Below are 24,626 nucleotides of genomic sequence, written 5' to 3'. Positions count from 1 at the left end.
AAACAAATAGTCACTTATCTCGTATATCAGCCTTTCTTGGCACCTTCTACATTTTAACTCCTTTGCACAATCCAAATTCAAGTGAGCAAACAGTATTTACCTTGTATTATATGGTGCGTCCTGAGGTCTCAGGCAACAAGTGCTGGACACAAAGTGCTGCGTTCTGGGTGCCGACAACTGAAAAGTACAGAAGGTACATCTGGGACAATTTTACGAGATGTCTTTACACTATCTTGACGTTTTTAACCACACCTCTACATGGAGAAAATCTTAAACATCCAAAAGAGCTAAAGTGGGCAGTCATGTGGGTACAAAAAGCTCCCTTTGGTTCTAAAACGTAATCTCGGTGAACGACTTCCTAGCAGCAATTAGTGTGCGACATCAGCCTCACGGTGTTGTTAACAAGCCGTACACGCAGAAAGAAATCTTGACCCCGACGTGATTTGAACACGCAACCTTCTGATCTGGAGTCAGACGCACTACCGTTGCGCCACGAGGCCCCTCGCTGGGCAGTCGCCAACGATGGCGCCACAGAGACGGACAGTTGCACGAAAGCCATCAGGAGACGGCGGCAGAAAGAGACGTCAAATTTGTTGTTCTCGGACAGAGCAACGGTTTGACTTGGAAAGAAACAGCAGAGGTTTGCAAAGTCATAACAACGAACGTCGCCGCACGAAAATATAGCGTCCGTTTTCCGATAGCCGCCTTTGCAGCATAACGGTTAAGTGGTCAAGTGTTCAGTATTTTCCAAGAAGCTGCCTGACTGTTCTGTCACTAAGCCTGGGAACCGAGGCCTAGGTGAAAGACACCAAGATCAAAAGTGATTTGCACGTCCAACGTGGGGCTCGAGCACACGACGCTGAATCTTATCCTCTACCGACCCTGACATTAAGAGTCTCATGTTCTACTGACAGAGCATGCCGGGCATACCTTGCTGCACATAAAAGCTGACAAAGCAGGGATGACCCACAAGGACACTCAAGCTCCCCGTCGGGGAATCGAACCCCGGTCTTCCGCGTGACAGGCGGAGATACTGTCCACTATACTAACGAGGACTGGCTTGCAATTGCGGAAATGTTTTTGTGACGAACTGCAACCGATATCTCATAGCGTTCTCTTTGGAAAAGATTCGTTTTTTGATATTGGATGTGTGCAGGAGGAAGGCTGCAAGCTTGGCTAATTAAGAGTGTTGTGCAGACTTTCTGAATCCTCCTTTGGACCTCGGTGGAATTGTCAACACATCATCACACTTTAATTTGTTGGTTAAAAGAAATTCAGTAGAGGAAGAAGGACGCCGTACTCTATCCATTTGCATTTTTCATTTGGCAGATGCTTTTATCCAAAGTAGGAGAGCATATGAACCATGTGTCAACACGCTAAACAGTACCATTGTTCTGATTCAGCTAGAGTTGTCGGAGATTGAAGATTTGTATTTTATTTCTTGGCAGATCCAGATCCTAGTACCTGTGGTCGGTAGGATGCTAGCTTCAGGAACATCTCTTCAGACTTGGCTTTTGCAGTAATTTGTTGATGGAAGAGAACTTTGTCTCTTTGGCCCCTCCCAGAGTGAATTATCAGGTAGGTGCCTCGACCAAATATTAGCCCCTTGAACATTGCGGTGCGACATAGGAAGCACACTGGGCCGAGAGCTGGTGGGTGCAGCTCGAGTTTCTCTTGATCTACGCATAAATCTTCTGCCTTTTACGAAAGATTTCCGCAGAATGAAACCACCGTGAGTTTAATGTAATTTTGGACGGCTCCGCTCACAGCAGGCCTTCGTTATTGTGCCAAGAACCAGAGCGTTTAAGAATCTGCCTCTGTCGGATTGCTTCTGCACATCGTTGTCTCCTAGCTGTTTTGGGACTCTTGGTTTCACCACGTTTGTTGCAAGTTTATTGTCAGCACCTGCTCAGATAGGTAGAAAATCTTCTGCGATGCACTTCAAATGTGTGATTGTTATTTCGCTTCCTCTGTGCTGGGAAACAGTTGAAGTGCACGTCGGCTCCAGGTCGGAAGAAGACAGCTAAGGCGTCCCATATGGTCTAGCGGTTAGGATTCCTGGTTTTCACCCAGGCGGCCCGGGTTCAACTCCCGGTATGGGAATTACCATTTTCTCAGTTGGTTATTTTCAAATGAAAAGCTGCTGTTTCACGGTGAGGCTCTGACGAGTCAGCTGTGTAGGAGGTCAAACAAATAGTCACTTATCTCGTATATCAGCCTTTCTTGGCACCTTCTACATTTTAACTCCTTTGCACAATCCAAATTCAAGTGAGCAAACAGTATTTACCTTGTATTATATGGTGCGTCCTGAGGTCTCAGGCAACAAGTGCTGGACACAAAGTGCTGCGTTCTGGGTGCCGACAACTGAAAAGTACAGAAGGTACATCTGGGACAATTTTACGAGATGTCTTTACACTATCTTGACGTTTTTAACCACACCTCTACATGGAGAAAATCTTAAACATCCAAAAGAGCTAAAGTGGGCAGTCATGTGGGTACAAAAAGCTCCCTTTGGTTCTAAAACGTAATCTCGGTGAACGACTTCCTAGCAGCAATTAGTGTGCGACATCAGCCTCACGGTGTTGTTAACAAGCCGTACACGCAGAAAGAAATCTTGACCCCGACGTGATTTGAACACGCAACCTTCTGATCTGGAGTCAGACGCACTACCGTTGCGCCACGAGGCCCCTCGCTGGGCAGTCGCCAACGATGGCGCCACAGAGACGGACAGTTGCATGAAAGCCATCAGGAGACGGCGGCAGAAAGAGACGTCAAATTTGTTGTTCTCGGACAGAGCAACGGTTTGACTTGGAAAGAAACAGCAGAGGTTTGCAAAGTCATAACAACGAACGTCGCCGCACGAAAATATAGCGTCCGTTTTCCGATAGCCGCCTTTGCAGCATAACGGTTAAGTGGTCAAGTGTTCAGTATTTTCCAAGAAGCTGCCTGACTGTTCTGTCACTAAGCCTGGGAACCGAGGCCTAGGTGAAAGACACCAAGATCAAAAGTGATTTGCACGTCCAACGTGGGGCTCGAGCACACGACGCTGAATCTTATCCTCTACCGACCCTGACATTAAGAGTCTCATGTTCTACTGACAGAGCATGCCTGGCATACCTTGCTGCACATAAAAGCTGACAAAGCAGGGATGACCCACAAGGACACTCAAGCTCCCCGTCGGGGAATCGAACCCCGGTCTTCCGCGTGACAGGCGGAGATACTGTCCACTATACTAACGAGGACTGGCTTGCAATTGCGGAAATGTTTTTGTGACGAACTGCAACCGATATCTCATAGCGTTCTCTTTGGAAAAGATTCGTTTTTTGATATTGGATGTGTGCAGGAGGAAGGCTGCAAGCTTGGCTAATTAAGAGTGTTGTGCAGACTTTCTGAATCCTCCTTTGGACCTCGGTGGAATTGTCAACACATCATCACACTTTAATTTGTTGGTTAAAAGAAATTCAGTAGAGGAAGAAGGACGCCGTACTCTATCCATTTGCATTTTTCATTTGGCAGATGCTTTTATCCAAAGTAGGAGAGCATATGAACCATGTGTCAACACGCTAAACAGTACCATTGTTCTGATTCAGCTAGAGTTGTCGGAGATTGAAGATTTGTATTTTATTTCTTGGCAGATCCAGATCCTAGTACCTGTGGTCGGTAGGATGCTAGCTTCAGGAACATCTCTTCAGACTTGGCTTTTGCAGTAATTTGTTGATGGAAGAGAACTTTGTCTCTTTGGCCCCTCCCAGAGTGAATTATCAGGTAGGTGCCTCGACCAAATATTAGCCCCTTGAACATTGCGGTGCGACATAGGAAGCACACTGGGCCGAGAGCTGGTGGGTGCAGCTCGAGTTTCTCTTGATCTACGCATAAATCTTCTGCCTTTTACGAAAGATTTCCGCAGAATGAAACCACCGTGAGTTTAATGTAATTTTGGACGGCTCCGCTCACAGCAGGCCTTCGTTATTGTGCCAAGAACCAGAGCGTTTAAGAATCTGCCTCTGTCGGATTGCTTCTGCACATCGTTGTCTCCTAGCTGTTTTGGGACTCTTGGTTTCACCACGTTTGTTGCAAGTTTATTGTCAGCACCTGCTCAGATAGGTAGAAAATCTTCTGCGATGCACTTCAAATGTGTGATTGTTATTTCGCTTCCTCTGTGCTGGGAAACAGTTGAAGTGCACGTCGGCTCCAGGTCGGAAGAAGACAGCTAAGGCGTCCCATATGGTCTAGCGGTTAGGAAATTCAGATCCTAGTACCTGTGGTCGGTAGGATGCTAGCTTCAGGAACATCTCTTCAGACTTGGCTTTTGCAGTAATTTGTTGATGGAAGAGAACTTTGTCTCTTTGGCCCCTCCCAGAGTGAATTATCAGGTAGGTGCCTCGACCAAATATTAGCCCCTTGAACATTGCGGTGCGACATAGGAAGCACACTGGGCCGAGAGCTGGTGGGTGCAGCTCGAGTTTCTCTTGATCTACGCATAAATCTTCTGCCTTTTACGAAAGATTTCCGCAGAATGAAACCACCGTGAGTTTAATGTAATTTTGGACGGCTCCGCTCACAGCAGGCCTTCGTTATTGTGCCAAGAACCAGAGCGTTTAAGAATCTGCCTCTGTCGGATTGCTTCTGCACATCGTTGTCTCCTAGCTGTTTTGGGACTCTTGGTTTCACCACGTTTGTTGCAAGTTTATTGTCAGCACCTGCTCAGATAGGTAGAAAATCTTCTGCGATGCACTTCAAATGTGTGATTGTTATTTCGCTTCCTCTGTGCTGGGAAACAGTTGAAGTGCACGTCGGCTCCAGGTCGGAAGAAGACAGCTAAGGCGTCCCATATGGTCTAGCGGTTAGGATTCCTGGTTTTCACCCAGGCGGCCCGGGTTCAACTCCCGGTATGGGAATTACCATTTTCTCAGTTGGTTATTTTCAAATGAAAAGCTGCTGTTTCACGGTGAGGCTCTGACGAGTCAGCTGTGTAGGAGGTCAAACAAATAGTCACTTATCTCGTATATCAGCCTTTCTTGGCACCTTCTACATTTTAACTCCTTTGCACAATCCAAATTCAAGTGAGCAAACAGTATTTACCTTGTATTATATGGTGCGTCCTGAGGTCTCAGGCAACAAGTGCTGGACACAAAGTGCTGCGTTCTGGGTGCCGACAACTGAAAAGTACAGAAGGTACATCTGGGACAATTTTACGAGATGTCTTTACACTATCTTGACGTTTTTAACCACACCTCTACATGGAGAAAATCTTAAACATCCAAAAGAGCTAAAGTGGGCAGTCATGTGGGTACAAAAAGCTCCCTTTGGTTCTAAAACGTAATCTCGGTGAACGACTTCCTAGCAGCAATTAGTGTGCGACATCAGCCTCACGGTGTTGTTAACAAGCCGTACACGCAGAAAGAAATCTTGACCCCGACGTGATTTGAACACGCAACCTTCTGATCTGGAGTCAGACGCACTACCGTTGCGCCACGAGGCCCCTCGCTGGGCAGTCGCCAACGATGGCGCCACAGAGACGGACAGTTGCACGAAAGCCATCAGGAGACGGCGGCAGAAAGAGACGTCAAATTTGTTGTTCTCGGACAGAGCAACGGTTTGACTTGGAAAGAAACAGCAGAGGTTTGCAAAGTCATAACAACGAACGTCGCCGCACGAAAATATAGCGTCCGTTTTCCGATAGCCGCCTTTGCAGCATAACGGTTAAGTGGTCAAGTGTTCAGTATTTTCCAAGAAGCTGCCTGACTGTTCTGTCACTAAGCCTGGGAACCGAGGCCTAGGTGAAAGACACCAAGATCAAAAGTGATTTGCACGTCCAACGTGGGGCTCGAGCACACGACGCTGAATCTTATCCTCTACCGACCCTGACATTAAGAGTCTCATGTTCTACTGACAGAGCATGCCGGGCATACCTTGCTGCACATAAAAGCTGACAAAGCAGGGATGACCCACAAGGACACTCAAGCTCCCCGTCGGGGAATCGAACCCCGGTCTTCCGCGTGACAGGCGGAGATACTGTCCACTATACTAACGAGGACTGGCTTGCAATTGCGGAAATGTTTTTGTGACGAACTGCAACCGATATCTCATAGCGTTCTCTTTGGAAAAGATTCGTTTTTTGATATTGGATGTGTGCAGGAGGAAGGCTGCAAGCTTGGCTAATTAAGAGTGTTGTGCAGACTTTCTGAATCCTCCTTTGGACCTCGGTGGAATTGTCAACACATCATCACACTTTAATTTGTTGGTTAAAAGAAATTCAGTAGAGGAAGAAGGACGCCGTACTCTATCCATTTGCATTTTTCATTTGGCAGATGCTTTTATCCAAAGTAGGAGAGCATATGAACCATGTGTCAACACGCTAAACAGTACCATTGTTCTGATTCAGCTAGAGTTGTCGGAGATTGAAGATTTGTATTTTATTTCTTGGCAGATCCAGATCCTAGTACCTGTGGTCGGTAGGATGCTAGCTTCAGGAACATCTCTTCAGACTTGGCTTTTGCAGTAATTTGTTGATGGAAGAGAACTTTGTCTCTTTGGCCCCTCCCAGAGTGAATTATCAGGTAGGTGCCTCGACCAAATATTAGCCCCTTGAACATTGCGGTGCGACATAGGAAGCACACTGGGCCGAGAGCTGGTGGGTGCAGCTCGAGTTTCTCTTGATCTACGCATAAATCTTCTGCCTTTTACGAAAGATTTCCGCAGAATGAAACCACCGTGAGTTTAATGTAATTTTGGACGGCTCCGCTCACAGCAGGCCTTCGTTATTGTGCCAAGAACCAGAGCGTTTAAGAATCTGCCTCTGTCGGATTGCTTCTGCACATCGTTGTCTCCTAGCTGTTTTGGGACTCTTGGTTTCACCACGTTTGTTGCAAGTTTATTGTCAGCACCTGCTCAGATAGGTAGAAAATCTTCTGCGATGCACTTCAAATGTGTGATTGTTATTTCGCTTCCTCTGTGCTGGGAAACAGTTGAAGTGCACGTCGGCTCCAGGTCGGAAGAAGACAGCTAAGGCGTCCCATATGGTCTAGCGGTTAGGATTCCTGGTTTTCACCCAGGCGGCCCGGGTTCAACTCCCGGTATGGGAATTACCATTTTCTCAGTTGGTTATTTTCAAATGAAAAGCTGCTGTTTCACGGTGAGGCTCTGACGAGTCAGCTGTGTAGGAGGTCAAACAAATAGTCACTTATCTCGTATATCAGCCTTTCTTGGCACCTTCTACATTTTAACTCCTTTGCACAATCCAAATTCAAGTGAGCAAACAGTATTTACCTTGTATTATATGGTGCGTCCTGAGGTCTCAGGCAACAAGTGCTGGACACAAAGTGCTGCGTTCTGGGTGCCGACAACTGAAAAGTACAGAAGGTACATCTGGGACAATTTTACGAGATGTCTTTACACTATCTTGACGTTTTTAACCACACCTCTACATGGAGAAAATCTTAAACATCCAAAAGAGCTAAAGTGGGCAGTCATGTGGGTACAAAAAGCTCCCTTTGGTTCTAAAACGTAATCTCGGTGAACGACTTCCTAGCAGCAATTAGTGTGCGACATCAGCCTCACGGTGTTGTTAACAAGCCGTACACGCAGAAAGAAATCTTGACCCCGACGTGATTTGAACACGCAACCTTCTGATCTGGAGTCAGACGCACTACCGTTGCGCCACGAGGCCCCTCGCTGGGCAGTCGCCAACGATGGCGCCACAGAGACGGACAGTTGCACGAAAGCCATCAGGAGACGGCGGCAGAAAGAGACGTCAAATTTGTTGTTCTCGGACAGAGCAACGGTTTGACTTGGAAAGAAACAGCAGAGGTTTGCAAAGTCATAACAACGAACGTCGCCGCACGAAAATATAGCGTCCGTTTTCCGATAGCCGCCTTTGCAGCATAACGGTTAAGTGGTCAAGTGTTCAGTATTTTCCAAGAAGCTGCCTGACTGTTCTGTCACTAAGCCTGGGAACCGAGGCCTAGGTGAAAGACACCAAGATCAAAAGTGATTTGCACGTCCAACGTGGGGCTCGAGCACACGACGCTGAATCTTATCCTCTACCGACCCTGACATTAAGAGTCTCATGTTCTACTGACAGAGCATGCCTGGCATACCTTGCTGCACATAAAAGCTGACAAAGCAGGGATGACCCACAAGGACACTCAAGCTCCCCGTCGGGGAATCGAACCCCGGTCTTCCGCGTGACAGGCGGAGATACTGTCCACTATACTAACGAGGACTGGCTTGCAATTGCGGAAATGTTTTTGTGACGAACTGCAACCGATATCTCATAGCGTTCTCTTTGGAAAAGATTCGTTTTTTGATATTGGATGTGTGCAGGAGGAAGGCTGCAAGCTTGGCTAATTAAGAGTGTTGTGCAGACTTTCTGAATCCTCCTTTGGACCTCGGTGGAATTGTCAACACATCATCACACTTTAATTTGTTGGTTAAAAGAAATTCAGTAGAGGAAGAAGGACGCCGTACTCTATCCATTTGCATTTTTCATTTGGCAGATGCTTTTATCCAAAGTAGGAGAGCATATGAACCATGTGTCAACACGCTAAACAGTACCATTGTTCTGATTCAGCTAGAGTTGTCGGAGATTGAAGATTTGTATTTTATTTCTTGGCAGATCCAGATCCTAGTACCTGTGGTCGGTAGGATGCTAGCTTCAGGAACATCTCTTCAGACTTGGCTTTTGCAGTAATTTGTTGATGGAAGAGAACTTTGTCTCTTTGGCCCCTCCCAGAGTGAATTATCAGGTAGGTGCCTCGACCAAATATTAGCCCCTTGAACATTGCGGTGCGACATAGGAAGCACACTGGGCCGAGAGCTGGTGGGTGCAGCTCGAGTTTCTCTTGATCTACGCATAAATCTTCTGCCTTTTACGAAAGATTTCCGCAGAATGAAACCACCGTGAGTTTAATGTAATTTTGGACGGCTCCGCTCACAGCAGGCCTTCGTTATTGTGCCAAGAACCAGAGCGTTTAAGAATCTGCCTCTGTCGGATTGCTTCTGCACATCGTTGTCTCCTAGCTGTTTTGGGACTCTTGGTTTCACCACGTTTGTTGCAAGTTTATTGTCAGCACCTGCTCAGATAGGTAGAAAATCTTCTGCGATGCACTTCAAATGTGTGATTGTTATTTCGCTTCCTCTGTGCTGGGAAACAGTTGAAGTGCACGTCGGCTCCAGGTCGGAAGAAGACAGCTAAGGCGTCCCATATGGTCTAGCGGTTAGGAAATTCAGATCCTAGTACCTGTGGTCGGTAGGATGCTAGCTTCAGGAACATCTCTTCAGACTTGGCTTTTGCAGTAATTTGTTGATGGAAGAGAACTTTGTCTCTTTGGCCCCTCCCAGAGTGAATTATCAGGTAGGTGCCTCGACCAAATATTAGCCCCTTGAACATTGCGGTGCGACATAGGAAGCACACTGGGCCGAGAGCTGGTGGGTGCAGCTCGAGTTTCTCTTGATCTACGCATAAATCTTCTGCCTTTTACGAAAGATTTCCGCAGAATGAAACCACCGTGAGTTTAATGTAATTTTGGACGGCTCCGCTCACAGCAGGCCTTCGTTATTGTGCCAAGAACCAGAGCGTTTAAGAATCTGCCTCTGTCGGATTGCTTCTGCACATCGTTGTCTCCTAGCTGTTTTGGGACTCTTGGTTTCACCACGTTTGTTGCAAGTTTATTGTCAGCACCTGCTCAGATAGGTAGAAAATCTTCTGCGATGCACTTCAAATGTGTGATTGTTATTTCGCTTCCTCTGTGCTGGGAAACAGTTGAAGTGCACGTCGGCTCCAGGTCGGAAGAAGACAGCTAAGGCGTCCCATATGGTCTAGCGGTTAGGATTCCTGGTTTTCACCCAGGCGGCCCGGGTTCAACTCCCGGTATGGGAATTACCATTTTCTCAGTTGGTTATTTTCAAATGAAAAGCTGCTGTTTCACGGTGAGGCTCTGACGAGTCAGCTGTGTAGGAGGTCAAACAAATAGTCACTTATCTCGTATATCAGCCTTTCTTGGCACCTTCTACATTTTAACTCCTTTGCACAATCCAAATTCAAGTGAGCAAACAGTATTTACCTTGTATTATATGGTGCGTCCTGAGGTCTCAGGCAACAAGTGCTGGACACAAAGTGCTGCGTTCTGGGTGCCGACAACTGAAAAGTACAGAAGGTACATCTGGGACAATTTTACGAGATGTCTTTACACTATCTTGACGTTTTTAACCACACCTCTACATGGAGAAAATCTTAAACATCCAAAAGAGCTAAAGTGGGCAGTCATGTGGGTACAAAAAGCTCCCTTTGGTTCTAAAACGTAATCTCGGTGAACGACTTCCTAGCAGCAATTAGTGTGCGACATCAGCCTCACGGTGTTGTTAACAAGCCGTACACGCAGAAAGAAATCTTGACCCCGACGTGATTTGAACACGCAACCTTCTGATCTGGAGTCAGACGCACTACCGTTGCGCCACGAGGCCCCTCGCTGGGCAGTCGCCAACGATGGCGCCACAGAGACGGACAGTTGCACGAAAGCCATCAGGAGACGGCGGCAGAAAGAGACGTCAAATTTGTTGTTCTCGGACAGAGCAACGGTTTGACTTGGAAAGAAACAGCAGAGGTTTGCAAAGTCATAACAACGAACGTCGCCGCACGAAAATATAGCGTCCGTTTTCCGATAGCCGCCTTTGCAGCATAACGGTTAAGTGGTCAAGTGTTCAGTATTTTCCAAGAAGCTGCCTGACTGTTCTGTCACTAAGCCTGGGAACCGAGGCCTAGGTGAAAGACACCAAGATCAAAAGTGATTTGCACGTCCAACGTGGGGCTCGAGCACACGACGCTGAATCTTATCCTCTACCGACCCTGACATTAAGAGTCTCATGTTCTACTGACAGAGCATGCCGGGCATACCTTGCTGCACATAAAAGCTGACAAAGCAGGGATGACCCACAAGGACACTCAAGCTCCCCGTCGGGGAATCGAACCCCGGTCTTCCGCGTGACAGGCGGAGATACTGTCCACTATACTAACGAGGACTGGCTTGCAATTGCGGAAATGTTTTTGTGACGAACTGCAACCGATATCTCATAGCGTTCTCTTTGGAAAAGATTCGTTTTTTGATATTGGATGTGTGCAGGAGGAAGGCTGCAAGCTTGGCTAATTAAGAGTGTTGTGCAGACTTTCTGAATCCTCCTTTGGACCTCGGTGGAATTGTCAACACATCATCACACTTTAATTTGTTGGTTAAAAGAAATTCAGTAGAGGAAGAAGGACGCCGTACTCTATCCATTTGCATTTTTCATTTGGCAGATGCTTTTATCCAAAGTAGGAGAGCATATGAACCATGTGTCAACACGCTAAACAGTACCATTGTTCTGATTCAGCTAGAGTTGTCGGAGATTGAAGATTTGTATTTTATTTCTTGGCAGATCCAGATCCTAGTACCTGTGGTCGGTAGGATGCTAGCTTCAGGAACATCTCTTCAGACTTGGCTTTTGCAGTAATTTGTTGATGGAAGAGAACTTTGTCTCTTTGGCCCCTCCCAGAGTGAATTATCAGGTAGGTGCCTCGACCAAATATTAGCCCCTTGAACATTGCGGTGCGACATAGGAAGCACACTGGGCCGAGAGCTGGTGGGTGCAGCTCGAGTTTCTCTTGATCTACGCATAAATCTTCTGCCTTTTACGAAAGATTTCCGCAGAATGAAACCACCGTGAGTTTAATGTAATTTTGGACGGCTCCGCTCACAGCAGGCCTTCGTTATTGTGCCAAGAACCAGAGCGTTTAAGAATCTGCCTCTGTCGGATTGCTTCTGCACATCGTTGTCTCCTAGCTGTTTTGGGACTCTTGGTTTCACCACGTTTGTTGCAAGTTTATTGTCAGCACCTGCTCAGATAGGTAGAAAATCTTCTGCGATGCACTTCAAATGTGTGATTGTTATTTCGCTTCCTCTGTGCTGGGAAACAGTTGAAGTGCACGTCGGCTCCAGGTCGGAAGAAGACAGCTAAGGCGTCCCATATGGTCTAGCGGTTAGGATTCCTGGTTTTCACCCAGGCGGCCCGGGTTCAACTCCCGGTATGGGAATTACCATTTTCTCAGTTGGTTATTTTCAAATGAAAAGCTGCTGTTTCACGGTGAGGCTCTGACGAGTCAGCTGTGTAGGAGGTCAAACAAATAGTCACTTATCTCGTATATCAGCCTTTCTTGGCACCTTCTACATTTTAACTCCTTTGCACAATCCAAATTCAAGTGAGCAAACAGTATTTACCTTGTATTATATGGTGCGTCCTGAGGTCTCAGGCAACAAGTGCTGGACACAAAGTGCTGCGTTCTGGGTGCCGACAACTGAAAAGTACAGAAGGTACATCTGGGACAATTTTACGAGATGTCTTTACACTATCTTGACGTTTTTAACCACACCTCTACATGGAGAAAATCTTAAACATCCAAAAGAGCTAAAGTGGGCAGTCATGTGGGTACAAAAAGCTCCCTTTGGTTCTAAAACGTAATCTCGGTGAACGACTTCCTAGCAGCAATTAGTGTGCGACATCAGCCTCACGGTGTTGTTAACAAGCCGTACACGCAGAAAGAAATCTTGACCCCGACGTGATTTGAACACGCAACCTTCTGATCTGGAGTCAGACGCACTACCGTTGCGCCACGAGGCCCCTCGCTGGGCAGTCGCCAACGATGGCGCCACAGAGACGGACAGTTGCACGAAAGCCATCAGGAGACGGCGGCAGAAAGAGACGTCAAATTTGTTGTTCTCGGACAGAGCAACGGTTTGACTTGGAAAGAAACAGCAGAGGTTTGCAAAGTCATAACAACGAACGTCGCCGCACGAAAATATAGCGTCCGTTTTCCGATAGCCGCCTTTGCAGCATAACGGTTAAGTGGTCAAGTGTTCAGTATTTTCCAAGAAGCTGCCTGACTGTTCTGTCACTAAGCCTGGGAACCGAGGCCTAGGTGAAAGACACCAAGATCAAAAGTGATTTGCACGTCCAACGTGGGGCTCGAGCACACGACGCTGAATCTTATCCTCTACCGACCCTGACATTAAGAGTCTCATGTTCTACTGACAGAGCATGCCGGGCATACCTTGCTGCACATAAAAGCTGACAAAGCAGGGATGACCCACAAGGACACTCAAGCTCCCCGTCGGGGAATCGAACCCCGGTCTTCCGCGTGACAGGCGGAGATACTGTCCACTATACTAACGAGGACTGGCTTGCAATTGCGGAAATGTTTTTGTGACGAACTGCAACCGATATCTCATAGCGTTCTCTTTGGAAAAGATTCGTTTTTTGATATTGGATGTGTGCAGGAGGAAGGCTGCAAGCTTGGCTAATTAAGAGTGTTGTGCAGACTTTCTGAATCCTCCTTTGGACCTCGGTGGAATTGTCAACACATCATCACACTTTAATTTGTTGGTTAAAAGAAATTCAGTAGAGGAAGAAGGACGCCGTACTCTATCCATTTGCATTTTTCATTTGGCAGATGCTTTTATCCAAAGTAGGAGAGCATATGAACCATGTGTCAACACGCTAAACAGTACCATTGTTCTGATTCAGCTAGAGTTGTCGGAGATTGAAGATTTGTATTTTATTTCTTGGCATATCCAGATCCTAGTACTTGTGGTCGGTAGGATGCTAGCTTCAGGAACATCTCTTCAGACTTGGCTTTTGCAGTAATTTGTTGATGGAAGAGAACTTTGTCTCTTTGGCCCCTCCCAGAGTGAATTATCAGGTAGGTGCCTCGACCAAATATTAGCCCCTTGAACATTGCGGTGCGACATAGGAAGCACACTGGGCCGAGAGCTGGTGGGTGCAGCTCGAGTTTCTCTTGATCTACGCATAAATCTTCTGCCTTTTACGAAAGATTTCCGCAGAATGAAACCACCGTGAGTTTAATGTAATTTTGGACGGCTCCGCTCACAGCAGGCCTTCGTTATTGTGCCAAGAACCAGAGCGTTTAAGAATCTGCCTCTGTCGGATTGCTTCTGCACATCGTTGTCTCCTAGCTGTTTTGGGACTCTTGGTTTCACCACGTTTGTTGCAAGTTTATTGTCAGCACCTGCTCAGATAGGTAGAAAATCTTCTGCGATGCACTTCAAATGTGTGATTGTTATTTCGCTTCCTCTGTGCTGGGAAACAGTTGAAGTGCACGTCGGCTCCAGGTCGGAAGAAGACAGCTAAGGCGTCCCATATGGTCTAGCGGTTAGGATTCCTGGTTTTCACCCAGGCGGCCCGGGTTCAACTCCCGGTATGGGAATTACCATTTTCTCAGTTGGTTATTTTCAAATGAAAAGCTGCTGTTTCACGGTGAGGCTCTGACGAGTCAGCTGTGTAGGAGGTCAAACAAATAGTCACTTATCTCGTATATCAGCCTTTCTTGGCACCTTCTACATTTTAACTCCTTTGCACAATCCAAATTCAAGTGAGCAAACAGTATTTACCTTGTATTATATGGTGCGTCCTGAGGTCTCAGGCAACAAGTGCTGGACACAAAGTGCTGCGTTCTGGGTGCCGACAACTGAAAAGTACAGAAGGTACATCTGGGACAATTTTACGAGATGTCTTTACACTATCTTGACGTTTTTAACCACACCTCTACATGGAGAAAATCTTAAACATCCAAAAGAGCTAAAGTGGGCAGTCATGTGGGTACAAAAAGCTCCCTTTGGTTCTAAAACGTAATCTCGGTGAACGACTTCCTAGCAGCAATTAGTGTGCGACATCAGCCTCACGGTGTTGTTAACAAGCCGTACACGCAGAAAGAAATCTTGACCCCGACGTGATTTGAACACGCAACCTTCTGATCTGGAGTCAGACGCGCTACCGTTGCGCCACGAGGCCCCTCGCTGGGCAGTCGCCAACGATGGCGCCACAGAGACGGACAGTTGCACGAAAGCCATCAGGAGACGGCGGCAGAAAGAGACGTCAAATTTGTTGTTCTCGGACAGAGCAACGGTTTGACTTGGAAAGAAACAGCAGAGGTTTGCAAAGTCATAACAACGAACGTCGCCGCACGAAAATATAGCGTCCGTTTTCCGATAGCCGCCTTTGCAGCATAACGGTTAAGTGGTCAAGTGTTCAGTATTTTCCAAGAAGCTGCCTGACTGTTCTGTCACTAAGCCTGGGAACCGAGGCCTAGGTGAAAGACACCAAGATCAAAAGTGATTTGCACGTCCAACGTGGGGCTCGAGCACACGACGCTGAATCTTATCCTCTACCGACCCTGACATTAAGAGTCTCATGTTCTACTGACAGAGCATGCCTGGCATACCTTGCTGCACATAAAAGCTGACAAAGCAGGGATGACCCACAAGGACACTCAAGCTCCCCGTCGGGGAATCGAACCCCGGTCTTCCGCGTGACAGGCGGAGATACTGTCCACTATACTAACGAGGACTGGCTTGCAATTGCGGAAATGTTTTTGTGACGAACTGCAACCGATATCTCATAGCGTTCTCTTTGGAAAAGATTCGTTTTTTGATATTGGATGTGTGCAGGAGGAAGGCTGCAAGCTTGGCTAATTAAGAGTGTTGTGCAGACTTTCTGAATCCTCCTTTGGACCTCGGTGGAATTGTCAACACATCATCACACTTTAATTTGTTGGTTAAAAGAAATTCAGTAGAGGAAGAAGGACGCCGTACTCTATCCATTTGCATTTTTCATTTGGCAGATGCTTTTATCCAAAGTAGGAGAGCATATGAACCATGTGTCAACACGCTAAACAGTACCATTGTTCTGATTCAGCTAGAGTTGTCGGAGATTGAAGATTTGTATTTTATTTCTTGGCAGATCCAGATCCTAGTACCTGTGGTCGGTAGGATGCTAGCTTCAGGAACATCTCTTCAGACTTGGCTTTTGCAGTAATTTGTTGATGGAAGAGAACTTTGTCTCTTTGGCCCCTCCCAGAGTGAATTATCAGGTAGGTGCCTCGACCAAATATTAGCCCCTTGAACATTGCGGTGCGACATAGGAAGCACACTGGGCCGAGAGCTGGTGGGTGCAGCTCGAGTTTCTCTTGATCTACGCATAAATCTTCTGCCTTTTACGAAAGATTTCCGCAGAATGAAACCACCGTGAGTTTAATGTAATTTTGGACGGCTCCGCTCACAGCAGGCCTTCGTTATTGTGCCAAGAACCAGAGCGTTTAAGAATCTGCCTCTGTCGGATTGCTTCTGCACATCGTTGTCTCCTAGCTGTTTTGGGACTCTTGGTTTCACCACGTTTGTTGCAAGTTTATTGTCAGCACCTGCTCAGATAGGTAGAAAATCTTCTGCGATGCACTTCAAATGTGTGATTGTTATTTCGCTTCCTCTGTGCTGGGAAACAGTTGAAGTGCACGTCGGCTCCAGGTCGGAAGAAGACAGCTAAGGCGTCCCATATGGTCTAACGGTTAGGATTCCTGGTTTTCACCCAGGCGGCCCGGGTTCAACTCCCGGTATGGGAATTACCATTTTCTCAGATGGTTATTTTCAAAGGAAAAGCTGCTGTTTCACGGTGAGGCTCTGACGAGTCAGCTGTGTAGGAGGTCAAACAAATAGTCACTTATCTCGTATATCAGCCTTTCTTGGCACCTTCTACATTTTAACTCCTTTGCACAATCCAAATTCAAGTGAGCAAACAGTATTTACCTTGTATTATATGGTGCGTCCTGAGGTCTCAGGCAACAAGTGCTGGACACAAAGTGCTGCGTTCTGGGTGCCGACAACTGAAAAGTACAGAAGGTACATCTGGGACAATTTTACGAGATGTCTTTACACTATCTTGACGTTTTTAACCACACCTCTACATGGAGAAAATCTTAAACATCCAAAAGAGCTAAAGTGGGCAGTCATGTGGGTACAAAAAGCTCCCTTTGGTTCTAAAACGTAATCTCGGTGAACGACTTCCTAGCAGCAATTAGTGTGCGACATCAGCCTCACGGTGTTGTTAACAAGCCGTACACGCAGAAAGAAATCTTGACCCCGACGTGATTTGAACACGCAACCTTCTGATCTGGAGTCAGACGCGCTACCGTTGCGCCACGAGGCCCCTCGCTGGGCAGTCGCCAACGATGGCGCCACAGAGACGGACAGTTGCACGAAAGCCATCAGGAGACGGCGGCAGAAAGAGACGTCAAATTTGTTGTTCTCGGACAGAGCAACGGTTTGACTTGGAAAGAAACAGCAGAGGTTTGCAAAGTCATAACAACGAACGTCGCCGCACGAAAATATAGCGTCCGTTTTCCGATAGCCGCCTTTGCAGCATAACGGTTAAGTGGTCAAGTGTTCAGTATTTTCCAAGAAGCTGCCTGACTGTTCTGTCACTAAGCCTGGGAACCGAGGCCTAGGTGAAAGACACCAAGATCAAAAGTGATTTGCACGTCCAACGTGGGGCTCGAGCACACGACGCTGAATCTTATCCTCTACCGACCCTGACATTAAGAGTCTCATGTTCTACTGACAGAGCATGCCTGGCATACCTTGCTGCACATAAAAGCTGACAAAGCAGGGATGACCCACAAGGACACTCAAGCTCCCCGTCGGGGAATCGAACCCCGGTCTTCCGCGTGACAGGCGGAGATACTGTCCACTATACTAACGAGGACTGGCTTGCAATTGCGGAAATGTTTTTGTGACGAACTGCAACCGATATCTCATAGCGTTCTCTTTGGAAAAGATTCGTTTTTTGATATTGGATGTGTGCAGGAGGAAGGCTGCAAGCTTGGCTAATTAAGAGTGTTGTGCAGACTTTCTGAATCCTCCTTTGGACCTCGGTGGAATTGTCAACACATCATCACACTTTAATTTGTTGGTTAAAAGAAATTCAGTAGAGGAAGAAGGACGCCGTACTCTATCCATTTGCATTTTTCATTTGGCAGATGCTTTTATCCAAAGTAGGAGAGCATATGAACCATGTGTCAACACGCTAAACAGTACCATTGTTCTGATTCAGCTAGAGTTGTCGGAGATTGAAGATTTGTATTTTATTTCTTGGCAGATCCAGATCCTAGTACCTGTGGTCGGTAGGATGCTAGCTTCAGGAACATCTCTTCAGACTTGGCTTTTGCAGTAATTTGTTGATGGAAGAGAACTTTGTCTCTTTGGCCCCTCCCAGAGTGAATTATCAGGTAGGTGCCTCGACCAAATATTAGCCCCTTGAACATTGCGGTGCGACATAGGAAGCACACTGGGCCGAGAGCTGGTGGGTGCAGCTCGAGTTTCTCTTGATCTACGCATAAATCTATTTGCCTTTTACCAAAGATTTCCGCAGAATGAAACCACCGTGAGTTTAATGTAATTTTGGACGGCTCCGCTCACAGCAGGCCTTCGTTATTGTGCCAAGAACCAGAGCGTTTAAGAATCTGCCTCTGTCGGATTGCTTCTGCACATCGTTGTCTCCTAGCTGTTTTGGGACTCTTGGTTTCACCACGTTTGTTGCAAGTTTATTGTCAGCACCTGCTCAGATAGGTAGAAAATCTTCTGCGATGCACTTCAAATGTGTGATTGTTATTTCGCTTCCTCTGTGCTGGGAAACAGTTGAAGTGCACGTCGGCTCCAGGTCGGAAGAAGACAGCTAAGGCGTCCCATATGGTCTAACGGTTAGGATTCCTGGTTTTCACCCAGGCGGCCCGGGTTCAACTCCCGGTATGGGAATTACCATTTTCTCAGATGGTTATTTTCAAAGGAAAAGCTGCTGTTTCACGGTGAGGCTCTGACGAGTCAGCTGTGTAGGAGGTCAAACAAATAGTCACTTATCTCGTATATCAGCCTTTCTTGGCACCTTCTACATTTTAACTCCTTTGCACAATCCAAATTCAAGTGAGCAAACAGTATTTACCTTGTATTATATGGTGCGTCCTGAGGTCTCAGGCAACAAGTGCTGGACACAAAGTGCTGCGTTCTGGGTGCCGACAACTGAAAAGTACAGAAGGTACATCTGGGACAATTTTACGAGATGTCTTTACACTATCTTGACGTTTTTAACCACACCTCTACATGGAGAAAATCTTAAACATCCAAAAGAGCTAAAGTGGGCAGTCATGTGGGTACAAAAAGCTCCCTTTGGTTCTAAAACGTAATCTCGGTGAACGACTTCCTAGCAGCAATTAGTGTGCGACATCAGCCTCACGGTGTTGTTAACAAGCCGTACACGCAGAAAGAAATCTTGACCCCGACGTGATTTGAACACGCAACCTTCTGATCTGGAGTCAGACGCGCTACCGTTGCGCCACGAGGCCCCTCGCTGGGCAGTCGCCAACGATGGCGCCACAGAGACGGACAGTTGCACGAAAGCCATCAGGAGACGGCGGCAGAAAGAGACGTCAAATTTGTTGTTCTCGGACAGAGCAACGGTTTGACTTGGAAAGAAACAGCAGAGGTTTGCAAAGTCATAACAACGAACGTCGCCGCACGAAAATATAGCGTCCGTTTTCCGATAGCCGCCTTTGCAGCATAACGGTTAAGTGGTCAAGTGTTCAGTATTTTCCAAGAAGCTGCCTGACTGTTCTGTCACTAAGCCTGGGAACCGAGGCCTAGGTGAAAGACACCAAGATCAAAAGTGATTTGCACGTCCAACGTGGGGCTCGAGCACACGACGCTGAATCTTATCCTCTACCGACCCTGACATTAAGAGTCTCATGTTCTACTGACAGAGCATGCCTGGCATACCTTGCTGCACATAAAAGCTGACAAAGCAGGGATGACCCACAAGGACACTCAAGCTCCCCGTCGGGGAATCGAACCCCGGTCTTCCGCGTGACAGGCGGAGATACTGTCCACTATACTAACGAGGACTGGCTTGCAATTGCGGAAATGTTTTTGTGACGAACTGCAACCGATATCTCATAGCGTTCTCTTTGGAAAAGATTCGTTTTTTGATATTGGATGTGTGCAGGAGGAAGGCTGCAAGCTTGGCTAATTAAGAGTGTTGTGCAGACTTTCTGAATCCTCCTTTGGACCTCGGTGGAATTGTCAACACATCATCACACTTTAATTTGTTGGTTAAAAGAAATTCAGTAGAGGAAGAAGGACGCCGTACTCTATCCATTTGCATTTTTCATTTGGCAGATGCTTTTATCCAAAGTAGGAGAGCATATGAACCATGTGTCAACACGCTAAACAGTACCATTGTTCTGATTCAGCTAGAGTTGTCGGAGATTGAAGATTTGTATTTTATTTCTTGGCAGATCCAGATCCTAGTACCTGAGGTCGGTAGGATGCTAGCTTCAGGAACATCTCTTCAGACTTGGCTTTTGCAGTAATTTGTTGATGGAAGAGAACTTTGTCTCTTTGGCCCCTCCCAGAGTGAATTATCAGGTAGGTGCCTCGACCAAATATTAGCCCCTTGAACATTGCGGTGCGACATAGGAAGCACACTGGGCCGAGAGCTGGTGGGTGCAGCTCGAGTTTCTCTTGATCTACGCATAAATCTTCTGCCTTTTACGAAAGATTTCCGCAGAATGAAACCACCGTGAGTTTAATGTAATTTTGGACGGCTCCGCTCACAGCAGGCCTTCGTTATTGTGCCAAGAACCAGAGCGTTTAAGAATCTGCCTCTGTCGGATTGCTTCTGCACATCGTTGTCTCCTAGCTGTTTTGGGACTCTTGGTTTCACCACGTTTGTTGCAAGTTTATTGTCAGCACCTGCTCAGATAGGTAGAAAATCTTCTGCGATGCACTTCAAATGTGTGATTGTTATTTCGCTTCCTCTGTGCTGGGAAACAGTTGAAGTGCACGTCGGCTCCAGGTCGGAAGAAGACAGCTAAGGCGTCCCATATGGTCTAGCGGTTAGGATTCCTGGTTTTCACCCAGGCGGCCCGGGTTCAACTCCCGGTATGGGAATTACCATTTTCTCAGTTGGTTATTTTCAAATGAAAAGCTGCTGTTTCACGGTGAGGCTCTGACGAGTCAGCTGTGTAGGAGGTCAAACAAATAGTCACTTATCTCGTATATCAGCCTTTCTTGGCACCTTCTACATTTTAACTCCTTTGCACAATCCAAATTCAAGTGAGCAAACAGTATTTACCTTGTATTATATGGTGCGTCCTGAGGTCTCAGGCAACAAGTGCTGGACACAAAGTGCTGCGTTCTGGGTGCCGACAACTGAAAAGTACAGAAGGTACATCTGGGACAATTTTACGAGATGTCTTTACACTATCTTGACGTTTTTAACCACACCTCTACATGGAGAAAATCTTAAACATCCAAAAGAGCTAAAGTGGGCAGTCATGTGGGTACAAAAAGCTCCCTTTGGTTCTAAAACGTAATCTCGGTGAACGACTTCCTAGCAGCAATTAGTGTGCGACATCAGCCTCACGGTGTTGTTAACAAGCCGTACACGCAGAAAGAAATCTTGACCCCGACGTGATTTGAACACGCAACCTTCTGATCTGGAGTCAGACGCACTACCGTTGCGCCACGAGGCCCCTCGCTGGGCAGTCGCCAACGATGGCGCCACAGAGACGGACAGTTGCACGAAAGCCATCAGGAGACGGCGGCAGAAAGAGACGTCAAATTTGTTGTTCTCGGACAGAGCAACGGTTTGACTTGGAAAGAAACAGCAGAGGTTTGCAAAGTCATAACAACGAACGTCGCCGCACGAAAATATAGCGTCCGTTTTCCGATAGCCGCCTTTGCAGCATAACGGTTAAGTGGTCAAGTGTTCAGTATTTTCCAAGAAGCTGCCTGACTGTTCTGTCACTAAGCCTGGGAACCGAGGCCTAGGTGAAAGACACCAAGATCAAAAGTGATTTGCACGTCCAACGTGGGGCTCGAGCACACGACGCTGAATCTTATCCTCTACCGACCCTGACATTAAGAGTCTCATGTTCTACTGACAGAGCATGCCTGGCATACCTTGCTGCACATAAAAGCTGACAAAGCAGGGATGACCCACAAGGACACTCAAGCTCCCCGTCGGGGAATCGAACCCCGGTCTTCCGCGTGACAGGCGGAGATACTGTCCACTATACTAACGAGGACTGGCTTGCAATTGCGGAAATGTAGAAGATATTTTTGACTAAAATATAGAAGATTAATGTCTAGAATTGTTTACTATTATAAAATCATTTTAAGAGTTTCTTATCTTAGGGGCCGAATACTAGTTGACACAAAGCACCCTAGGTAAGCTGGGGGAGGGAAGCGCATCTGTTTTACATTATATTGGGGGTCTCAGAGGATGTGTGTGTGAGAATGTGTGTGTGTGTTAAGCACACTATATAAGGGTTTCTCCAAAAAGGGAGAAGAGGGTGACATTGCAATCCTACTCATTAATAAAGTGGTTTTTGTATCAAAACTCGAGACTCCAGAATAATTCTTCAGAACACGCAAAGAAAATTCACAACAGAATTGGCGACCACGGCAGGACTCCTTGGAAAGAACACGGAGGTGAACAACAGCAGGCAACTTCTGGACGAGCAACACAACTAAATCTGGCCAAGGTAAGCAGTTTTTGCTTATATAGTTAGGTTGTGTTGTTTGCCAGATATTGCTTGTGGTGAGACACTTTACGTTCTTCTAAATTCATCGAACTAAATTGATTTAAAAATATTAAGCAGTACCTGAGTAAAGGAGTTTTGATCCAAATGCATAAATGCATGCATTGATTTATGTTTATTGTTGGGTTGGTCTTGAGGAGAACAGTTTTCAAATTTTAATACTTATATAAGTGTACAATGCATATTAGATAAAAATAGTATTAAAATAAAAGCGCTAATAAGTCCTATAGGTTAAAAAAAGTCCTACAAAGGTTGCTTTTTAAACAGAGAGCAGATTTGTAGGTACTCACAGTTTTGGTAGAAGTGAAATTGTGGGTGACCGCGTAGTTATTTATTTTATGTTGCATTGTTGATCCAAGGGGACGCGAGAGCAAAACTATATTTAATTCAAGTGTGTCCTATTGTTGATCCAGGATGAAACTTAGGAACATTGATGGTATTTATTTAAGGTTGCCTTGTTGGTCCAGGTGGAAACAAGAGCAAAATTGTATTTAATTCAAGTGTGCCCTATTGTTGATCCAGGTGGAAACTTAGGGACATTGATGGTATTTATTTTTAGGTTGCCTTGATGATCCAGACGGAAACGAGTGCAAAATTTAGTTCAAGGGAGGCCTACTGTTGATCCAAGTGGAAACTTAGGCAAACTTGTGTTAGATAATTAACCGGTTCAGTGTGTAAAATTGTATTTTCTGTGTGTGCATGACTGCAGTATGAGTGTGACATAGATTTTTCATCTCAGAGCGGTGTCTCACAGGAGGAGCGTAGTGGATGGCTCATTTGTGAGATTTACATATAACCCTGTAAATAAAGGGATAAGGCATAATATTAATCCTATAGAAAAGGAATACAGTATGAAAGTATGAGCCCTGAATGATAAAGGGACATGGATGTATGTATACAATACATGTTCCCAAAACAAATAAAGGAACTGTTATGAATGTTGAATAATAATTGCTTGAAGTCTCACCTGTATAGGTTAGAGAGATTGAAAGTCTAAAATTTAAATAAAATGCATCTCTATTGTTGATGTGAACAATTTTATCTAAAGGAGTTATTGAATAATAATATGTAACATTGGCAAATAGGAATAAGTGGCAGATATTGCTGTATGGTATTAGATTATCAGAAGTTTTTTACATCACTTTGAGAATCTGTGTGTAATTGAAAGCTTTGGGAAAAAGTAATACAAAGGAATTTTGTATAGCTGATAATATTCTGAGGGATAAGAGATTCAAAGTAAAAAGGTTTTGCCTATATTGAATAATTATGGCTGCAACGCCTGTAGAACTTATGGGCCTGAAATATCCCTTGTGCAAACAAATGATCATTAAACTTTCTAAAAAATGGTAAAAAAGAACAAAAAAAATGTATACAAATTGGCCAACTGAGGGTTCGTTTGATTTATCTTTGTTAAGACAAATGGACACATTGGTAAAAAATCACAAAATTAAAAACATGGGTAAAAAACATAAGAAAAGACAGGAAAAACGAGAAAAAGAACAAGAAGTTTTATCATTGTTTATGAAAGAAGGACAATTATTACTTGAACAGGCAAGAAAAATAGTCCAGGAAGGAAATGAAAAGAAAGAGGATATCTGTGTCTCAGGAACTGTTTATGCAAACCCTCCCCCATATGTGACCTCTGAAGGTCAATTTCCATTGGTCAAAGGAATGTTAGAGGTAAAAGGTGACATGAAATTTAAGGGGGACTTTGAAGTAAGTAAAGGAAACCAGATGGAGCCATTGGTAAGACCGAAAATCAGGCCAGACACTACCAAATCGCAAAGCCCGTATTTAGATTGTTACAGGAATGCCAGGGAAGCTTTGTTACAAGTTAAAGCACAATATGAACAAAATATACCAAGTGAAAAGAAAACAGCCGAGCAGACTGAAAGAAAAGAAGAGGAAAGTGATGAAGCAAGGAAAATAGAGGTAGAGATAGGTAGAAGGATTGAAGAAGCAGATAGATTTATGGAATAAACTAAGGTGTTATTAAGAAGGAGAAATGAAACAAGAGAAAGTAGGGTTGAGGAAGAAGGAATGGAGTCTTTATCTGATGAAAGACTGTGGTCACGTGATGAAGATACCAGACGGCTTAGGCCGGTACCTGAACAACTTCCAATTTTGATAAAAGGGGATCAGGGAGAATATATTC

The 24,626-nt window shown here is 45.7% G+C and overlaps 40 non-coding genes across 40 annotated transcripts; 20 read left to right on the top strand and 20 right to left on the bottom strand.

Annotated features, from left to right (window-relative positions):
• Positions 1-428: 428 nt before the first annotated feature.
• Positions 429-500, bottom strand: trnaw-cca (transfer RNA tryptophan (anticodon CCA)). The gene has a single exon. It is a non-coding gene; the product is annotated as a tRNA-Trp (tRNA).
• A 483-nt stretch (positions 501-983) lies between these two features.
• On the bottom strand, positions 984-1,055 carry trnad-guc (transfer RNA aspartic acid (anticodon GUC)). The gene has a single exon. It is a non-coding gene; the product is annotated as a tRNA-Asp (tRNA).
• A 604-nt stretch (positions 1,056-1,659) lies between these two features.
• Positions 1,660-1,776, top strand: LOC130421523 (U5 spliceosomal RNA). The gene has a single exon (XR_008906839.1). It is a non-coding gene; the product is annotated as a U5 spliceosomal RNA (small nuclear RNA).
• A 255-nt stretch (positions 1,777-2,031) lies between these two features.
• Positions 2,032-2,103, top strand: trnae-uuc (transfer RNA glutamic acid (anticodon UUC)). Its single transcript has one exon. It is a non-coding gene; the product is annotated as a tRNA-Glu (tRNA).
• A 512-nt stretch (positions 2,104-2,615) lies between these two features.
• Positions 2,616-2,687, bottom strand: trnaw-cca (transfer RNA tryptophan (anticodon CCA)). Its single transcript has one exon. It is a non-coding gene; the product is annotated as a tRNA-Trp (tRNA).
• Positions 2,688-3,170: 483 nt separating this feature from the next.
• trnad-guc (transfer RNA aspartic acid (anticodon GUC)) lies at positions 3,171-3,242 on the bottom strand. Its single transcript has one exon. It is a non-coding gene; the product is annotated as a tRNA-Asp (tRNA).
• A 604-nt stretch (positions 3,243-3,846) lies between these two features.
• Positions 3,847-3,963, top strand: LOC130421522 (U5 spliceosomal RNA). Its single transcript, XR_008906838.1, has one exon. It is a non-coding gene; the product is annotated as a U5 spliceosomal RNA (small nuclear RNA).
• A 491-nt stretch (positions 3,964-4,454) lies between these two features.
• On the top strand, positions 4,455-4,571 carry LOC130421521 (U5 spliceosomal RNA). The gene has a single exon (XR_008906837.1). It is a non-coding gene; the product is annotated as a U5 spliceosomal RNA (small nuclear RNA).
• A 255-nt stretch (positions 4,572-4,826) lies between these two features.
• Positions 4,827-4,898, top strand: trnae-uuc (transfer RNA glutamic acid (anticodon UUC)). Its single transcript has one exon. It is a non-coding gene; the product is annotated as a tRNA-Glu (tRNA).
• Positions 4,899-5,410: 512 nt separating this feature from the next.
• Positions 5,411-5,482, bottom strand: trnaw-cca (transfer RNA tryptophan (anticodon CCA)). Its single transcript has one exon. It is a non-coding gene; the product is annotated as a tRNA-Trp (tRNA).
• Positions 5,483-5,965: 483 nt separating this feature from the next.
• Positions 5,966-6,037, bottom strand: trnad-guc (transfer RNA aspartic acid (anticodon GUC)). The gene has a single exon. It is a non-coding gene; the product is annotated as a tRNA-Asp (tRNA).
• Positions 6,038-6,641: 604 nt separating this feature from the next.
• LOC130421520 (U5 spliceosomal RNA) lies at positions 6,642-6,758 on the top strand. Its single transcript, XR_008906836.1, has one exon. It is a non-coding gene; the product is annotated as a U5 spliceosomal RNA (small nuclear RNA).
• Positions 6,759-7,013: 255 nt separating this feature from the next.
• On the top strand, positions 7,014-7,085 carry trnae-uuc (transfer RNA glutamic acid (anticodon UUC)). Its single transcript has one exon. It is a non-coding gene; the product is annotated as a tRNA-Glu (tRNA).
• Positions 7,086-7,597: 512 nt separating this feature from the next.
• On the bottom strand, positions 7,598-7,669 carry trnaw-cca (transfer RNA tryptophan (anticodon CCA)). Its single transcript has one exon. It is a non-coding gene; the product is annotated as a tRNA-Trp (tRNA).
• Positions 7,670-8,152: 483 nt separating this feature from the next.
• trnad-guc (transfer RNA aspartic acid (anticodon GUC)) lies at positions 8,153-8,224 on the bottom strand. Its single transcript has one exon. It is a non-coding gene; the product is annotated as a tRNA-Asp (tRNA).
• A 604-nt stretch (positions 8,225-8,828) lies between these two features.
• On the top strand, positions 8,829-8,945 carry LOC130421519 (U5 spliceosomal RNA). The gene has a single exon (XR_008906835.1). It is a non-coding gene; the product is annotated as a U5 spliceosomal RNA (small nuclear RNA).
• A 491-nt stretch (positions 8,946-9,436) lies between these two features.
• Positions 9,437-9,553, top strand: LOC130421518 (U5 spliceosomal RNA). Its single transcript, XR_008906834.1, has one exon. It is a non-coding gene; the product is annotated as a U5 spliceosomal RNA (small nuclear RNA).
• Positions 9,554-9,808: 255 nt separating this feature from the next.
• On the top strand, positions 9,809-9,880 carry trnae-uuc (transfer RNA glutamic acid (anticodon UUC)). Its single transcript has one exon. It is a non-coding gene; the product is annotated as a tRNA-Glu (tRNA).
• Positions 9,881-10,392: 512 nt separating this feature from the next.
• On the bottom strand, positions 10,393-10,464 carry trnaw-cca (transfer RNA tryptophan (anticodon CCA)). Its single transcript has one exon. It is a non-coding gene; the product is annotated as a tRNA-Trp (tRNA).
• A 483-nt stretch (positions 10,465-10,947) lies between these two features.
• Positions 10,948-11,019, bottom strand: trnad-guc (transfer RNA aspartic acid (anticodon GUC)). Its single transcript has one exon. It is a non-coding gene; the product is annotated as a tRNA-Asp (tRNA).
• A 604-nt stretch (positions 11,020-11,623) lies between these two features.
• LOC130421517 (U5 spliceosomal RNA) lies at positions 11,624-11,740 on the top strand. The gene has a single exon (XR_008906833.1). It is a non-coding gene; the product is annotated as a U5 spliceosomal RNA (small nuclear RNA).
• A 255-nt stretch (positions 11,741-11,995) lies between these two features.
• trnae-uuc (transfer RNA glutamic acid (anticodon UUC)) lies at positions 11,996-12,067 on the top strand. The gene has a single exon. It is a non-coding gene; the product is annotated as a tRNA-Glu (tRNA).
• Positions 12,068-12,579: 512 nt separating this feature from the next.
• On the bottom strand, positions 12,580-12,651 carry trnaw-cca (transfer RNA tryptophan (anticodon CCA)). Its single transcript has one exon. It is a non-coding gene; the product is annotated as a tRNA-Trp (tRNA).
• A 483-nt stretch (positions 12,652-13,134) lies between these two features.
• On the bottom strand, positions 13,135-13,206 carry trnad-guc (transfer RNA aspartic acid (anticodon GUC)). The gene has a single exon. It is a non-coding gene; the product is annotated as a tRNA-Asp (tRNA).
• A 604-nt stretch (positions 13,207-13,810) lies between these two features.
• On the top strand, positions 13,811-13,927 carry LOC130421516 (U5 spliceosomal RNA). Its single transcript, XR_008906832.1, has one exon. It is a non-coding gene; the product is annotated as a U5 spliceosomal RNA (small nuclear RNA).
• Positions 13,928-14,182: 255 nt separating this feature from the next.
• trnae-uuc (transfer RNA glutamic acid (anticodon UUC)) lies at positions 14,183-14,254 on the top strand. Its single transcript has one exon. It is a non-coding gene; the product is annotated as a tRNA-Glu (tRNA).
• A 512-nt stretch (positions 14,255-14,766) lies between these two features.
• trnaw-cca (transfer RNA tryptophan (anticodon CCA)) lies at positions 14,767-14,838 on the bottom strand. Its single transcript has one exon. It is a non-coding gene; the product is annotated as a tRNA-Trp (tRNA).
• Positions 14,839-15,321: 483 nt separating this feature from the next.
• On the bottom strand, positions 15,322-15,393 carry trnad-guc (transfer RNA aspartic acid (anticodon GUC)). Its single transcript has one exon. It is a non-coding gene; the product is annotated as a tRNA-Asp (tRNA).
• Positions 15,394-15,997: 604 nt separating this feature from the next.
• On the top strand, positions 15,998-16,114 carry LOC130421515 (U5 spliceosomal RNA). Its single transcript, XR_008906831.1, has one exon. It is a non-coding gene; the product is annotated as a U5 spliceosomal RNA (small nuclear RNA).
• Positions 16,115-16,369: 255 nt separating this feature from the next.
• Positions 16,370-16,441, top strand: trnae-uuc (transfer RNA glutamic acid (anticodon UUC)). The gene has a single exon. It is a non-coding gene; the product is annotated as a tRNA-Glu (tRNA).
• Positions 16,442-16,953: 512 nt separating this feature from the next.
• trnaw-cca (transfer RNA tryptophan (anticodon CCA)) lies at positions 16,954-17,025 on the bottom strand. The gene has a single exon. It is a non-coding gene; the product is annotated as a tRNA-Trp (tRNA).
• A 483-nt stretch (positions 17,026-17,508) lies between these two features.
• trnad-guc (transfer RNA aspartic acid (anticodon GUC)) lies at positions 17,509-17,580 on the bottom strand. Its single transcript has one exon. It is a non-coding gene; the product is annotated as a tRNA-Asp (tRNA).
• Positions 17,581-18,184: 604 nt separating this feature from the next.
• Positions 18,185-18,302, top strand: LOC130421573 (U5 spliceosomal RNA). Its single transcript, XR_008906883.1, has one exon. It is a non-coding gene; the product is annotated as a U5 spliceosomal RNA (small nuclear RNA).
• A 255-nt stretch (positions 18,303-18,557) lies between these two features.
• Positions 18,558-18,629, top strand: trnae-uuc (transfer RNA glutamic acid (anticodon UUC)). The gene has a single exon. It is a non-coding gene; the product is annotated as a tRNA-Glu (tRNA).
• A 512-nt stretch (positions 18,630-19,141) lies between these two features.
• On the bottom strand, positions 19,142-19,213 carry trnaw-cca (transfer RNA tryptophan (anticodon CCA)). The gene has a single exon. It is a non-coding gene; the product is annotated as a tRNA-Trp (tRNA).
• A 483-nt stretch (positions 19,214-19,696) lies between these two features.
• trnad-guc (transfer RNA aspartic acid (anticodon GUC)) lies at positions 19,697-19,768 on the bottom strand. Its single transcript has one exon. It is a non-coding gene; the product is annotated as a tRNA-Asp (tRNA).
• A 604-nt stretch (positions 19,769-20,372) lies between these two features.
• On the top strand, positions 20,373-20,489 carry LOC130421514 (U5 spliceosomal RNA). The gene has a single exon (XR_008906830.1). It is a non-coding gene; the product is annotated as a U5 spliceosomal RNA (small nuclear RNA).
• Positions 20,490-20,744: 255 nt separating this feature from the next.
• On the top strand, positions 20,745-20,816 carry trnae-uuc (transfer RNA glutamic acid (anticodon UUC)). The gene has a single exon. It is a non-coding gene; the product is annotated as a tRNA-Glu (tRNA).
• A 512-nt stretch (positions 20,817-21,328) lies between these two features.
• On the bottom strand, positions 21,329-21,400 carry trnaw-cca (transfer RNA tryptophan (anticodon CCA)). Its single transcript has one exon. It is a non-coding gene; the product is annotated as a tRNA-Trp (tRNA).
• Positions 21,401-21,883: 483 nt separating this feature from the next.
• trnad-guc (transfer RNA aspartic acid (anticodon GUC)) lies at positions 21,884-21,955 on the bottom strand. The gene has a single exon. It is a non-coding gene; the product is annotated as a tRNA-Asp (tRNA).
• Positions 21,956-24,626: the final 2,671 nt, after the last annotated feature.

This window comes from Triplophysa dalaica, chromosome 5 (genome assembly GCF_015846415.1).
Source record: "Triplophysa dalaica isolate WHDGS20190420 chromosome 5, ASM1584641v1, whole genome shotgun sequence".
In the NCBI taxonomy this organism is placed as follows: domain Eukaryota; kingdom Metazoa; phylum Chordata; class Actinopteri; order Cypriniformes; family Nemacheilidae; genus Triplophysa; species Triplophysa dalaica.
This window is presented reverse-complemented; position numbering and strand designations above follow the sequence as displayed.